The sequence below is a fragment of the Bidens hawaiensis genome, unplaced genomic scaffold, assembly GCF_021521415.1.
Source record: "Bidens hawaiensis isolate Kalapana, Puna unplaced genomic scaffold, B.hawaiensis_p1.1 tig00010926_1, whole genome shotgun sequence".
In the NCBI taxonomy this organism is placed as follows: Eukaryota; Viridiplantae; Streptophyta; class Magnoliopsida; order Asterales; family Asteraceae; genus Bidens; species Bidens hawaiensis.
This window is the reverse complement of record NW_027491844.1, coordinates 836,411-847,535: the sequence shown is the minus strand read 5'-3', so window position 1 is coordinate 847,535 and position 11,125 is coordinate 836,411.

Genomic DNA, 11,125 nt, shown 5'->3' with positions numbered 1-11,125 from the left:
TAACTAAAGTGAATGAAAGATTTTTGAAAACTTCTATTTTGGATTTTTTTTTTTAAATAATGTTAGGCAAAACTTGAGCTTCAGATTTCATAACCATACCGTGGGTCACTATAACGTCCAAGATGTGATGAAATATAATGTCCATGTAGATTGTGATGAGTTATCAAGATATATGTTATTCTATTCTCTAGAGTAGGAGTGTTCAAGAAATCCGCAATCCGAAAAAACCAAAATCCGAATCGAAACCGAAACCCGAATAATCCGATCCGAAATCTTAATCGGATTCGGATTGGATTCAGATATGGATTTCAAAAAATTCCGGATAGTTGGGATTATTCGGATATCCGAATAATCCGAATATATATATATATATAACATGTTATTAGTGTATAATATATAGCCAAGTGCATTAACATTTACAATAATTTTATAACCATAACTTCATTACTCGTTCAATCAACCTAACACACCATAGACAAAATGTTGTCGTTATACTCTCTAACACTACTTAACTTCCTTGTTCTTGTAGTTTTTTATGTTTATTTTCTAGTTTTGTATGTTTATTTAATAAAACTTAAGTTTGTATATATGTTATACAGATTATTCAGATAATTTCGGATTATCCGAATCCGATCCGAATCTATTCGAATTCAATTCAGATCGGATAGGAATGTCCCTAATTCGGATCGGATCGGATTTCGGATAGGGTTCCAAAATTTTCAAATTCAAACAATCCGAACCGAATAAACCGAATAACCCGTTATCCGATTCGATGAACACCCCTACTCTAGAGGACTCCATATATAGTGCGTATGAGCAAAGCCCTTTTTTCTCCCTATATTAATAGATCAAGGGCCCTCCTGCCGTCGTTTCAGTGAGTCATAAGGCTTCCCCTCAACTCAGTCTTTTTGGTTCTTGAGAATGGTCGCCACCTCTCCCAGGACCTGAATGATTATCCCTGCCCGATGGGTCTACATCCATCCCTGAATGTCGTCAGGTACTGTTAACTTCCCCACCATTCTTGTAACTGTCAACTGTAATCTGCGCAGGTGTGTCCGCACCCCCCCTGAGTGGACGAGAAAGAAAGGATTTATCGGAGCAACCCCCAAGGTTCCAGACCTAGGAGTCAACTTTCCCGTATGAGCATTCGGTACATGTATCAGTCCGTGGAAGAGTGAAATGGTCATCACTATTGAGGATCTCCCCCTAATCTTAGATAGGTCGTCTGGGGTTCGCCACAGTTCATTGCGGTTCGCCACGGTTCATTGTTGTGCTTAAACTAGATCGGAGCCTATGTGTTTGATTTTAATATATTTGGGTATATGAGATGTACAAATTATGCTGTTATTTGTCAAACGTTCAAGTGAAATTGCGATCATATGTAAACCTTGAAGTTGGAAGTGATTGCGTGCTCTTTGTGTTCACGTTTCTTAATTATATCACAATCTAGTTTAATTCAAATCAATCAACATCTTTGATTTTTAGTTTCATAATCACATAAAACATGTAATACTAACCACACTTTCCTTGGGAAAATGACACGTTACACCATACTTATCCTAGTTGTTTAGTTAACTTGGTCGGTTAGGTTTTGCATAGCTTGAAAACAGTCATAGCGAAACCACACTATACGTTATTAGTTCGGACAACATTCCAAGTCTGATTAGTCATCGCACAGGCTAGACAACAGTAAGAGCATCCATAATAGAAAATTTTTGAGGAAAAAAAGGTAATGTGAAGGAGAGATGATGTAGGAAGATTCTTGGTGAAGAATGAATGAAGAATATATCAGTAAATGAGAGAGATGGATGAGAGAGGAGAGAAAAAGGAGAAGAAAGAGAGTGTTTTCATGAGGTCAAGTATCATGTGAGCATCCAAAAACACTCACAAAAACACTTTCTATTGGTGATGACCATTTGACAAAACCTACCCAGTACATTAGGACTATCTCCAATGAAGTGAGTAATAATACCATCTTTACAAATGATAAAAAGTACACGACAAGTAAATAGGTAGCACATGAGATTATTAAATGCTATGCGGTAATAATAGAATTAAATTCATGTCACTAACTCAGGAGTCGCAGGACATAGACAAGCCTCATCAATGTGATACATAAGAAATCCAATTTTATAGAAAATGGTTGTCGACCACAATTTAATAGTTCAAATCCCAACAAAATTCTCCTGCCAAAATTTTAACTTCCTGAGGCATGAACCATTCCACCTAGTCGAAATAACCCCTTTAGAAGAATGCAACCATAAATAAAATTCCAAACCGTTTCTACTAAAAAAGCACCTTTTATAAGATCCATCCACTCAAATCCATATTTAAAGTAACCTAATGAAGAACATTACATAACTCCATGAATTGAGACTCCTCCGCACCTCCCCTAATCAGACACTCCATGACCCATTCTGCAACCGAGAACCAAGCATGCAAGCTATATTGGTCTCTAACGTGAATAATCGAGGGAACCACTAACTTAGATGGAATTCCCCTAACCAATAATCTTTCCAAAACAACGTATTACGTATATATCTTCTTTATTTCCCACCTTCCTTCTTACCGTTGACACAGGGCTAATGTTTTTATAATGAAGGACATTCAAAGTTTTAACCATCCGATTTTAAACTCCACCACCTCTACTCGCAACTAACCCAACCCTTCATCCCATGGATCGGTTTCATAGCCTTACCCAAGGAAACTCAAGATTATTAACGAACCTCCACCTCCATTTTTGAAGCAAGAAATATTTGAAACTACCCAAGCAAACCAATTAATTTTTTTCCCTAGCTCGTACGGAAGTAACGACACTGGTTACTCTCCATTTAGCCAAGGGTCTGAAAATTACAGACACGAACATGGTAACACAAAATGACACAGAGTTAAACAAGTTTCATGTCATAAACTGGTCGGCACGTTTATGACACGATTAAAATCGTGTCTAAGAAGGTCTTAACTTGTTTAAACCTGATTATACCTATTTATATCATACTTTTCTAATAAAATAAAATAATTGTGCTCAGTTGTGAGTCCCATATTGATTCCTTGCCAAATTTCCCTCCATATTGAGTCCTATATTGATTCCTTGCACTGTAAAGAGCTCCCGGGGTTCAAGTACCGACACGATCTGGTTAGGGATGTGCTCTTTGATATATTCAGGCAAGCTGGAATTTCTGTTAAGAAAGAAGCACCTGTGAATTTCCCGACTGACCCGTCGGAGGGAAGATCATCTCTTCGACCGGCTGACATTTTGGTGTTTGGATGGATAGGAGGGAAACACGTGTGTGTGGATTTAACAGGGGTTTCTCCTTTGGTGGGCTTAGGGAGTAGTGGTTTCGCGGTCGGTCAAGCCGCATTAAAAGCTGCTTCAGGTAAGGTGGCAAAACATGAAAAGGCGTGTCTTGATAACCAACATGTATTTATTGCTTTTGCTTTTGACACTTTTGGTTTCCTCGCGCCTGAAGCTGTGGAGCTACTTACCCGTGTTCAGCGGGTCATGCATAGTAATGTTATGACTCCAAGATCAGCAAATATAGTTTTTAAAAGATTGGGTTTTGCGATTCAAAAAGGGGTAACGGCGCAGCTTGTTGCCCGCTTGCCTTCTGTTTCGATGTAATCCAATAAACAATCAATAAATTTGTTTTTACATTTGAAATCCTATTCTATTCTAGCTATTATTCTTTTCATAATGTCTGCCAACAAACGGCGAAGAATAAAATCAAACGGCAATATTGTGAAGGTAAACCAACTTTGTAATTTCTATTAGGTTTTGTTACAACGATTTTCTAACCCTAAATCTAGCTTCACCACTCGAATCGCCCAAGTCAAACAAATCTCTATTCTCTCGATTTATCATCACGCTTTGGATAAAAAATCATTGATTCTGAAACTATCATTTCATTGCCATCACAACATGTTAGGTTTATTCATTCGATTACAACAGGTTGCTTTTCCTACTGGTAAAATACTTATACAATTACACCACTTTGTTTTTTTTCCCCATTTTCCGAACTTTAGTATGTTTTGTTAATTACATGTTCAGTTTTGAGTTTTTTGTAAACTACCATCGAGAATTTTTATTAATGTTAATGGTTACATAAAGATCCCCTGAATTTTGAATATCCTCGAAGCTCCCTTTCGTAATCAACTCTCTTAGATTTAGGTATTGGCAAGTTCTCAAGTCTCACTATAGAAAAACACTGGAACAAACTCATCCAGGATATTGAATGCAAAAGTTAATGTAGGTTCATTCCTACCTTATGTGCATTCAATTCAAAATAACAAAAACAAATATTGCTAAATATTGGTGCGGGTTCATAACACACAACTACCTTTTTGTTTTTAGCCACTGATTTTAAATGTGCTATATTTTTTTTTCTATTTGGTATTCATACGTGTTTCAACGTGTAAAATTTTAATTGTAACTGTTGTATATATTATGAATAAATAATTTGTTTTTTGCATTCAGATATTTGGAATTATTATAGTTATATCAATGTTTTCTCAGTCCAAAGTTTTTCCAATGTCATGATATTGGGTGTTGTCTGTGTGATTGCCCATCTTCTTCTACGTAAAGTTCGTAGAATCCTAAGGTAAGTGTGCTAATTACTTTCATGCTCTATTTATACAAACATCTATTCAATTTTCTGATCTTCTCTTGCATATGAAGACGCTAACTACTCTACCAACGACCTTAGGTTTGTGAACATAACTAGAACTGCGTACACAGCATTTACATATTTTTTCCGCCATGCTTAATGGTACAAAACTTCAAAAGTACATAGATATCTTTGTTTTTAGGGATTTTTATATATATACTCTTACTAATTTCCATTATTACATATATCCCCAAAGCAAAACATTTATTTACATTCCCCTTCTTATACACAGTTACCCTTTTACCCTTTTCAATTCACAATACCCTAATGAAAAAACCAAACATTTGACCGAGACAACAGCATCGTCTTCCATTCATCCGGCGTTCCATCCCTCAATAATTTTACAAACACCGGCGGCTTCCATTCTTCCGGCGTTGGATCACAGTAACGTCCATACGTCGGGTTTCTTTTTCTGCCAATTTTTTGTCTAGTATGTCTACTTTTCCTGACAATTTTTTATGGAGACTGAAAGCCCTAATTGATCTTGTTAGAATCTGCATATGTTTGTCTTAAAACCGACTCGGTTTGGGTTTAAATTTGGGATACATGTAATCGTTACTATTAAAAAAGAGATATATGTAAATTAGTTTATTAAGGGTAACATGGTCATTTAGTAAGCTAATTTTAATGAAATAGAGAGATATGTAATATATATGGTTTAGGAAGGGGATATAGGTAATTAACGTTTAGCATTGGAGAAATATGTAATAAAGAAAAATGACCCTTGTTTTAAATTTATATATTATTATGGCAGACATTAGAAAGAAACTGTACTGGTGCCCTTATTTTTACATTTGAGGTTCGTTTAGTAGAAGGTTTTATTTTTAATGAAAGTTACAAATGTTAGTTCATAGCTATTTGTTAAATTTTTTTTGTGTAAATAAAATATTTTTAATTTTAAATTCTTTTATGTTATATGATTAGTTGAAACATCTTTGATTTAGTCAAGACCATTCAATATGTCATTAAGTTTTGATCAAAACTTAAATGCATTGGTTAATGCTGATTGGAGTGTTTCAATTTTTTCATTAATGATGGTTGAATGGTTTCAACTTTCTACTAGTATAAATAAATACCAAGGGAGGTCCTTGGTTGTAGACATAAAAAATACAAAAAACACAAAATAACACATTCTCTCTTGTGTTTTCTCCAACTTTCTCCCTAAAGAACTCCAACATTCTTTATCATCTTCATCATTTTCTTTAAGGTACAATTCGGGTACTAGAGCCTTCCCCGGCAGTACATATTGCTTAGGCCGTTGTACCCTGGGAAACAAAACGGGAAGAGACCCGGAATTTGTTTAAGGGCCCCGTGTAATACACGATCCTCGGCCACAAAGACCACGACACCATTCTTCTTCTACACATTTCTTGCATTATTTTATTTCAATTGTATTGTAATTTTGATTTTTCCGGTGTAATTCGTATTGTAATTTACTTGCTTTCCTAGATAGGTTTGATTCCTTGTATTGTAATCATTTTATTAAAATTGTTTTATTTTTATACGCGAACGGATTCCTACAATCTTAAAACAAATTTTTAAAAAATCACCGTTCGTGTATTCAAAACATTCTCGTGTGACTCAAACTAGTTTTGTTTCACACGGTTATGTTTTTAAAAAACATTTTTTTTTCATTTCTATTCAAATGAGCGACTTTGCAGAAACGAAAACCGATTACAATTCGGATTTTTGAACACTAAACTCTTGGAAAAACCCATTGTTTGGTCCCTTCAAAGTTGGACTTAGAACACCTTCAGTGGGTTAATTCGAATGTTCGGATTAAAAAGTTTTGCGTAACTTTAATTTAGTGGGAGCGACCACTATTAATATTTCTGAAAAACTAACTTAGCATAGTTTATTTTCAGAAAAAAAATGACATCATCGTAATCAAGTAACGTTATTTTAAGAATCTGAGGATCTTGAAATTCTTAGAACAATCTATTATTTTCAAGTAATAACAATATGAGGATCTTGGATTATCGTAATGATTAAAAATATATGTCTATTTGAAAAACTTTAGTTATAATTTTTCAAATAAATCATGTATGCATAAAAATGAGTCGGATTAACTATTGGAGTGCAATATAGAATCCGAAAATGAATGTTTTGATTAAACACATTCGAGTTTATGGGTTTTGGTTATGTTTCGTTAAGTCGAATCATATACAAAAATATATAAATGTTTCAAAATGCATTTTGAATCACTTGATTTTTTTTAATAGGTATGTTGGAAAAAGGTATTTTTTTAAAAAACCCATATAATAAAACATTTGTCAACTTTTTATCTTTCTAACGAGCGTGCTAGCAATTATTATTTGTTAAATAATATTGGTTTCAAATGTTTTGGAACATGTATTTTCTAATTTGCGTCTTAGAAAAGATATTTTCTAAACTATAAAATGTTTGCGTATGTTTAGTTTTAACAAACATTTAGAAAATATCATTATTGTTAAATAATAAAGGCTTATACACTTTTACTTTCTAATAAGCGTGTTAGAAACGGTTTATTATAAACTAAAGTTTTAAAACCTTGATATCTAAATGTTAATTTTCTAATGAGCATATTAGAAATAGCTAATTTATATTAATCAAAGTTTAGAAACATTTTATCTAAGCGTTTAATTTTCTAACGAGCGAGTTAGAAGTGGTTTATTTTATAAATCGAACGCCTAGAAATGGTTTTGTCTAAATATATTATATTTTCTAACAAGCGTGTTGGAAAGGATTATATTTGTATAAGACATCTTATTTTCTAACGAGCGTGTTAGAAACGGTTTATTGTATAAACCAAAGGGTCTTAAAAAATGGTTTTGTCAAATCAGTTAATATTCAAACGAGCAGGTTAGAACAGTTTTAAACAACTTGATGTTGTTGTGAACAAATTAAATTGTTCAAATGTAACACCGTGCGTGTAGTTAATAGTTATTCAATGTGGGAGTACCACTGAGGGAGAACCTCAAATGAGTGATGTTGTGATTGCACGAAGCTCTTGTGCTGGGGAGCCTAATTGCATCACTTGAAGACATCATGGGAACGATTTCGGAGATGTACGAAATCATGTGGACATTGGGTGTTCGTTGATAGTTCTTATTGTTTGAAGCATATATTCTGTTATGAAAAATGATTCAAAATTAAAAACTATCTTCTTGCTAAGAGAAGCATAATACTTATTGATGGTCGTTGGACATCAATAGGAAAATGTAGAACTGGGTTATCTACATTACGTATCCTAATTTTGAGAGTTAATTTATATGTTCCCAAACGTCTCAAAAGCGTATAATATTTTCTAGTAAGCTTACTAAAGATGGATACCCGTTGAACTATAGCAGTTTATTGATTTACTTTCAATTATTGTTTAGGTTCAATATCTTTGGATAACTCATACATAGAAATTAATCAAATATAGTATAACGAATAGTGAAAGCAGATATTTGCACAAAGACAATTTGTGAGTTGTCACCATGATTAAATGTCAAGGATGAGGCATCACACACCATGTGATGAGTGTATTAACATGGATACAAGATATGTTGAGAGTATCAACATTGTGAAGATTCACATTTGTGAATTATAACATATGAAAGAAATATATGTTATTATTGTAAATGACTTTAATAAACCATGTGTGATTTATTATAGGAGACTTACAATAACGATGGATTTGCAGTTGCGTCTACCACCATCAATGTTGTTTGAACTATGTGGAGGATTTATCATTCATTTTAGGAGAGTATCCCAATACATGGTTTCAACGAAACAAACAACGGAAAAGTATACATTACTTTAGGCACATGCAATTGTCCTGTTTGATTGTCAATATACTTGACTATATTTCAAATTTAGTGATCTTATACGGGTAACATTCATTATGTTGAATGTGTTCACCAACCTTACTCGTTTTAAGACTCATGTTTGAAATTCTTATGAGTAAATGGTAAAGCTTTTGGAGAACAAAAGTATATATCTTAATTTGACTAATGAAGTTAAGTATGTGTGCGTAACATACTTTAACTTTTGAGACTTTCCTAATACCAAGGTCTTGGAATGATTAATAAAGTCTCATTAATTTTTCTAAACCAAGATATGAATGTTGGCAAGAGATAGTGCTCGTATCTCTTGAGGCTGTGAAGAATCAGAATGATGCATCTTTTGTTCACATGCTAAAGTATTGTTGTCTAAAGCATGCTAGGCTAGTACTTGTTAATTTATATGCTCCGCGAAGATTAAATTAACTTAGAAAGCATTCATAATATGGGTACACACAAGAAGGAATTTTTATATGGGCTAAACCATAAGTATAACTTCATTTAGTCAAAATGGGATAACTAGATCATGAGGAGAACTCATACGCTAGTAAATGTGGGAAGCTCACACTAAGGCATATTTGCCTAAACTGGATCAAAGTGCAAGCAATGTGGGGGATGAGCCATTTAAGAAACAACCCATTATGGTATGTTGAAATGGTTTTTGAGAATGCTTTCTCAATCCTCGCGTGAAAGGGAGAACCTTTCATACCCCTCTTAGTGATTGGATAAGTTTATCCAATAAGACTTAAATGTGGGGCTAACTTGCAATTTGATAAGAATGTGGAATGTATGGCAATAAGGTTGGTTCTTGCAATCGCGTCCTTACGAAATTTAGAAATTCACCAAATGGATGTAAAAACCGCATATCAAAATGGCGATTTAGATGAAGAGATTTACAAGGAGCAACCCGAGGGTTTCTCCACCCTAGGGAAAAAGGGCAAAGTATGTAAACTCGTCAATTCATTGTATGGCTTGAAGCAAGCACCAAAACAGTGGCACTTAAAGTTTGATCATGTCATGCTTGAAAATGGTTTCAAAATAGATGAGTGTGACAAATGTGTCTATGTAAAAGACATGCCTAGTGGTTACTGATATAACGTTTAATATATATAAATCCCGTGTACATTTTATTTAATGTTTTATTAGTTTTATTTAGTTTATTAGTAAGAAAGTGGGTACTTTAAGCATTGTTTTGAATTTCAGGTTATGATGCGTTAAAGATACAAAATGGAAGCTTTGTGTTGTAACGCCCCAAATTCTCATAAAATGTCGTTGTTTGGTACGCGTATTAAAGTGTTTATCGAAACTATTAATAAAAATTACTTTGAGACCCAAATAAATATGAAAGAAAACATGAGGGGGCTATTGTGAAAAAGTGAAATTAATTCACTTTTCGAAAGATGAAAGAAAACAAAATATGCATGTGATCATTCAAAGTGACGAGAATTATTTGTCCCCTATATTATTTATGTCATATATTAAGTCGGCGTGTAAAGAAAAAAAGGAAAAAGAAACAAAAATAGGGAGGTTGATAAGCCGTCATATTATATTAATATAAAGAGAGGAAAGAGTTGACAGGAGGGATGATGATTGTTTTGGAAGTCATGGAATAATTAGACACGGACGAAAGGCAGAAAGACCCTAAGCACGAAGGAGACGGACAGAAGGTCAGCCGCAAAGAGAGAGCAAGTACTTTGGTTCAAGCATCGAGCGTCCGGGTTCAACACCGACTCACCCAAGAATCATTATTACTTGGTTTGAATCCATTATTTTCGTCATGAATTTATTGTTTAAACCGATTTACTTTCTTTTGTTCTTGAGTATGGTTGTTGGCTAAACCCTTAGACCGCCTAGGCTTATGATGAACCTACTTTGATGTTTTGATTTGACTTGGGATTATTTATTATTATGGTTTTTATGGTTTAGTAAAAGATTTACTTATATTAAATTGATGCATATGGATACTTAGGATTGTTTGATGAGTTTTATTCCATAGTTTTCCTTGATTATTGTTTGTCATATGATAGGTTGCTATTAGGTCAATTACTTTGTGTTCTTGATTATTTTATGATTGATTTCATGATAAGATCATAGGAATAATATTCTCAAATAAACCTAAGTGTGCTGCTAACCTAAAATCTGTAAAGTGCTAGGTTATTGATAGATCTTTATTATTTAATCTTGCTAGATTTAGTTCTTCGTACGGAGGCCGTCTAGGGTTGATTATTTATTATTGTCTATTGAGTCAATTAAATATTTTAAATTGCCTTTGGTTTCCGCGCTGTAAGGTAGGATTTCGTATAAAGGAACTAAATCATAATTAATTAGGTGACCGTAAGGGAACTTGATTTTTAATACTGGTGTGAGTTAAAATTTATTAGAAACTCATAGGTGTCTTCTTGAGAAGGGTCAGGGGTCCTGTTCGGGTTTTCTTTTAAGTATCTATTTTACGATCCCAGTCCATAACTAAATACTTTCCCGGGTTAAGTCATAACTGAAATTTAGGGGATTCTAGCCTAGGTAGTTTTCTCATCATCATCTTATTTTAAATATCAAATTCTTACTTTTGTTTAAATTACTTGTTTTCTTAATTAGTTTTTAATTATAGTATTAAATTAGTATTTTAAATAAAACCCCCAAAAATAAATATATAAT